The sequence below is a fragment of the Coregonus lavaretus genome, assembly GCF_964263955.1.
Source record: "Coregonus lavaretus genome assembly, chromosome: 2".
Classification (NCBI taxonomy): domain Eukaryota; kingdom Metazoa; phylum Chordata; class Actinopteri; order Salmoniformes; family Salmonidae; genus Coregonus; species Coregonus lavaretus.
Window position 1 is genome coordinate 70,825,654 of NC_139989.1, and position 6,000 is coordinate 70,831,653.

Here is a 6,000-nt window from a genome sequence, read left to right on the forward strand (position 1 = left end):
TGGTCCAGGTCAGTGTGTTATATAGTAGTTGGTCCAGGTCAGTGTGTTATATAGTAGTTGGTCCAGGTCAGTGTGTTATATAGTAGTTGGTCCAGATCCGTGTGTTATATAGTAGTTGGTCCAGGTCAGTGTGTTATATAGTAGTTTGTCCAGATCAGTGTGTTATATAGTAGTGGGTCAAGGTTAGATCAGTGTGTTATAAAATAGTTTGTCCAGGTCAGTGTGTTATATAGTAGTTGGTCCAGGTCAGTGTGTTATATAGTAGTTGGTCCAGATCAGTGTGTTATATAGTAGTTGTCCAGATCAGTGTGTTATATAGTAATTGGTCCAGGTCAGTGTGTCATATAGTAGTGGTCCAGATCCGTGTGTTATATAGTAGTTGGTCCAGGTCAGTGTGTTATATAGTGGTTGGTCCAGATCAGTGTGTTATATAGTAGTTGGTACAGGTCAGTGTGTTATATAGTAGTTGGTCCAGGTCAGTGTGCTATACAGTAGTTGGTCCAGATCAGTGTGTTATATAGTAGTTGTTCCAGGTCAGTGTGTTATATAGTAGTTGGTCCAGGTCAGATCATTGTGTTATATAGTAGTTGGTCCAGGTCAGTGTGTTATATAGTAGTTGGTCCAGATCAGTGTGTTATATAGTAGTTGGTCCAGATCTGTGTGTTATATAGTAGTTGTTCCAGGTCAGTGTGTTATATAGTAGTTGGTCCAGATCAGTGTGTTATAAAGTAGTTGGTCCAGATCAGTGTGTTATATAGTAGTTGGTCCAGGTCAGTGTGTTATATAGTAGTTGGTCCAGGTCAGATCAATGTGTTATATAGTAGTTGGCAGGTGAGATCAGTGTGTTATATAGTAGTTGGTCCAGGTCAGATCAGTGTGTTATATAGTAGTTGGCAGGTCAGATCAGTGTGTTATATAGTAGTTGGCAGGTAGATCAGTGTGTTATATAGTAGTTGGTCCAGGTCAGATCAGTGTATTATATAGTAGTTGGCAGGTAAGATCAGTGTGTTATATAGTAGTTGGTCCAGGTCAGATCAGTGTGTTATATAGTAGTTGGTCCAGGTCAGATCAATGTGTTATATAGTAGTTGGTCCATGTCAGTGTGTTATATAGTAGTTGGTCCAGGTCAGTGTGTTATATAGTAGTTTGTCCAGATCAGATCAGGGTGTTATATAGTAGTTGGTCCAGGTCAGAGTGTTAAATAGTAGTTAGTCCAGATCAGATCAGGGTGTTATATAGTAGTTGGTCCAGGTCAGGGTGTTATATAGTATTTGGTCCATGTCAGTGTGTTATATAGTAGTTGGTCCAGGTAAGTGTGTTATATAGTAGTTGGTCCAGGTCAGTGTGTTATATAGTAGTTGGTCCAGGTCAGTGTGTTACATAGTAGTTGGTCCAGGTCAGTGTGTTATATAGTAGTTGGTCCAGCTCAGGGTGTTATATGGTAGTTGGTCCAGGTCAGTGTGTTATATAGTAGTTGGTCCAGGTCAGGGTGTTATATAGTAGTTGGTCCAGGTCAGTGTGTACTATAGTAGTTGGTACAGGTCAGTGTGTTATATAGTAGTTGGTCCAGGTCAGTGTGCTATACAGTAGTTGGTCCAGATCAGTGTGTTATATAGTAGTTGGTCCAGGTCAGTGTGTTATATAGTAGTTGGTCCAGGTCAGATCAGTATGTTATATAGTAGTTGGTATAGGTCAGATCAATGTGTTATATAGTAGTTGGTCCAGGTCAGTGTGTTATATAGTAGTTGGTCCAGGTCAATGTGTTATATAGTAGTTGGTCCAGGTCAGATCAGGGTGTTCTATAGTAGTTGGTCCAGGTCAGGGTGTTATATAGTAGTTGGTCAAGGTCAGATCAATGTGTTATATAGTAGTTGGCAGGTTAGATCAGTGTGTTATATAGTAGTTGGCAGGTTAGATCAGTGTGTTATATAGTAGTTGGTCCAGGTCAATGTGTTATATAGTAGTTGGTCCAGGTCAGATCAGGGTGTTCTATAGTAGTCCAGGTCAGGGTGTTATATAGTAGTTGGTCAAGGTCAGATCAATGTGTTATATAGTAGTTGGCCGGTTAGATCAGTGTGTTATATAGTAGTTGGCAGGTTAGATCAGTGTGTTATATAGTAGTTGGTCCAGGTCAGATCAATGTGTTATATAGTAGTTGGTCCAGGTCAGATCAATGTGTTATATAGTAGTTGGTCCAGGTCAGATCAATGTGTTATATAGTAGTTGGCAGGTCAGATCATTGTGTTATATAGTAGTTGGCAGGTTAGATCAGTGTGTTATATAGTAGTTGGTCCAGGTTAGATCAGTGTGTTATATAGTAGTTGGCAGGTCAGATATGTGTGTTATATAGTAGTTGGCAGGTCAGATGAGTATGTTATATAGTAGTTGGTCCAGGTCAGATCAATGTGTTATATAGTAGTTGGTCCAGGTCAGATCAGTGTGTTATATAGTTGTTGGTCCAGGTCAGTGTGTTATATAGTAGTTGGTCCAGGTCAGATCAGTGTGTTATATAGTAGTTGGTATAGGTCAGATCAATGTGTTATATAGTAGTTGGTCCAGGTCAGTGTGTTATACAGTAGTTGGTCCAGATCAGTGTGCTATATAGTAGTTGGTCCAGGTCAGTGTGTTATATAGTAGTTGGTCCAGGTCAGATCAGGGTGTTCTATAGTAGTTGGTCCAGGTCAGGTTGTTATATAGTAGTTGGTCCAGGTCAGTGTGTTATATAGTAGTTGGTCCAGGTCAGTGTGTTATATAGTAGTTGGTCCAGGTCAGTGTGTTATATAGTAGTTGGTCCAGATCCGTGTGTTATATAGTAGTTGGTCCAGGTCAGTGTGTTATATAGTAGTTTGTCCAGATCAGTGTGTTATATAGTAGTAGGTCAAGGTTAGATCAGTGTGTTATAAAATAGTTTGTCCAGGTCAGTGTGTTATATAGTAGTTGGTCCAGGTCAGTGTGTTATATAGTAGTTGGTCCAGATCAGTGTGTTATATAGTAGTTGTCCAGATCAGTGTGTTATATAGTAATTGGTCCAGGTCAGTGTGTCATATAGTAGTGGTCCAGATCCGTGTGTTATATAGTAGTTGGTCCAGGTCAGTGTGTTATATAGTGGTTGGTCCAGATCAGTGTGTTATATAGTAGTTGGTCAAGATCAGTGTGTTATATAGTAGTTGGTCCAGGTCAGTGTGGCATATAGTAGTTGGTCCAGATCAGTGTGTTATATAGTAGTTGGTCCAGATCCGTGTGTTATATAGTAGTTGGTCCAGGTCAGTGTGTTATATAGTAGTTGGTCCAGATCAGTGTGTTATATAGTAATTGTTCCAGATCAGTGTGTTATATAGTAGTTGGTCCAGGTTAGTGTGTTATATAGTAGTTGGTCGAGGTCAGTGTGTTCTATAGTAGTTGGTCCAGGTCAGATCAATGTGTTATATAGTAGTTGGCAGGTTAGATCAGTGTGTTATATAGTAGTTGGCAGGTTAGATCAGTGTGTTATATAGTAGTTGGTCCAGGTCAGTGTGTTATATAGTAATTGGTCCAGATCAGTGTGTTATATAGTAGTTGGTCCAGATCAGTGTGTTATATAGTAGTTGGTCCAGATCAGTGTGTTATATAGTAGTGGGTCCAGGTTAGATCAGTGTGTTATATAATAGTTGGTCCAGGTCAGTGTGTTATATAGTAGTTGGTCCAGGTCAGGTTGTTATACAGTAGTTGGTCCAGGTCAGTGTGTTATATAGTAGTTGGTCCAGGTCAGTGTGTTATATAGTAGTTGGTCCAGGTCAGTGTGTTATATAGTAATTGGTCCAGATCCGTTTGTTATATAGTAGTTGGTCCAGGTCAGTGTGTTATATAGTAGTTTGTCCAGATCAGTGTGTTATATAGTAGTGGGTCAAGGTTAGATCAGTGTGTTATAAAATAGTTGGTCCAGGTCAGTGTGTTATATAGTAGTTGGTCCAGGTCAGTGTGTTATATAGTAGTTGGTCCAGATCAGTGTGTTATATAGTAGTTGTCCAGATCAGTGTGTTATATAGTAGTTGGTCCAGGTCAGTGTGTCATATAGTAGTGGTCCAGATCCGTGTGTTATATAGTAGTTGGTCCAGGTCAGTGTGTTATATAGTGGTTGGTCCAGATCAGTGTGTTATATAGTAGTTGGTCCAGATCAGTGTGTTATATAGTAGTTGGTCCAGGTCAGTGTGGCATATAGTAGTTGGTCCAGATCAGTGTGTTATATAGTAGTTGGTCCAGATCTGTGTGTTATATAGTAGTTGGTCCAGGTCAGTGTGTTATATAGTAGTTGGTCCAGATCAGTGTGTTATATAGTAATTGTTCCAGATCAGTGTGTTATATAGTAGTTGGTCCAGGTCAGTGTGTTATATAGTAGTTGGTCGAGGTCAGTGTGTTATATAGTAGTTGGTCCAGGTCAGATCAATGTGTTATATAGTAGTTGGCAGGTTAGATCAGTGTGTTATATAGTAGTTGGCAGGTTAGATCAGTGTGTTATATAGTAGCTGGTCCATTTCAGTGTGTTATATAGTAGTTGGTCCAGGTCAGTGTGTTATATAGTAGTTGGTCCAGGTCAGTGTGTTACATAGTAGTTGGTCCATGTCAGTGTGTTATATAGTAGTTGGTCCAGGTCAGGGTGTTATATAGTAGTTGGTCCAGGTCAGGGTGTTATATAGTAATTGGTCCAGGTCAGTGTGTTACATAGTAGTTGGTCCAGGTCAGTGTGTTATATAGCAGTTGGTCCAGGTCAGGGTGTTATATAGTAGTTGGTCCAGGTCAGTGTGTTATATAGTAGTTGGTCCAGGTCAGTGTGTACTATAGTAGTTGGTACAGGTCAGTGTGTTATATAGTAGTTGGTCCAGGTCAGTGTGCTATACAGTAGTAGGTCCAGATCAGTGTGTTATATAGTAGTTGGTCCAGGTCAGTGTGTTATATAGTAGTTGGCAGGTAAGATCAGTGTGTTATATTGTAGTTGGTCCAGGTCAGATCAGTGTGTTATATAGTAGTTGGTCCAGGTCAGATCAGTGTGTTATATTGTAGTTGGTCCATGTCAGTGTGTTAAATAGTAGTTGGTCCAGGTAAGTGTGTTATATAGTAGTTGGTCCAGGTCAGTGTGTTATATAGTAGTTGGTCCAGGTCAGTGTGTTATATAGTAGTTGGTCCAGGTCAGTGTGTTATATAGTAGTTGGTCCAGGTCAGGGTGTTATATGGTAGTTGGTCCAGGTCTGTCACAAGCCGGGCTAGAACTCCGGTCTCAGATGTGGAGAGCTGGGGGTACTACCCCTTAGCCACAGAGGAGGTGTTGTAGGACCCAAATGAAACACCCAAGGCAATACTCCAGGCAAGTAGATTTAATGTTCCAAAACAGGAGGCAAAACAAAACAACTCCACGAGGGGAGAAAAACAAACTAAAGATAACTTCGAACAACTTACTAGGACAGACACGGTGGGACAAAGCAGGAGACACATAGTCAGGACGCAATAACCAAGTGAGAAACAAGGGGAAAACACACAGCTAAAATACTAAAGGGAAAACAAGGCACAGGTGACCTGGATCAAACTAATGAGGACACACGAGGAAGAACTAAGGCAGAGGGGAACACAGCTGACCTCTAGAGGCCCGGAGACAAACAGGAGAAGCAGGAAGCTGACAAGGTCAGTGTGTTATATAGTAGTTGGTCCAGGTCAGGGTGTTATATAGTAGTTGGTCCAGGTCAGTGTGTTATATAGTAGATGGTCCAGGTCAGGGTGTTATATAGTTGTTGGTCCAGATCAGATTAGTGTGTTATATAGTAGTTGGTCCAGGTCAGTGTGTTATATAGTAGTTGGTCCAGGTCAGTGTGTACTATAGTAGTTGGTACAGGTAAGTGTGCTATACAGTAGTTGGTCCAGATAGGTGTGTTATATAGTAGTTGGTCCAGGTCAGTGTGTTATATAGTAGTTGGTCCAGGTCAGATCAATGTGTTATATAGTAGTTGGTATAGGTCAGATCAATGTGTTATA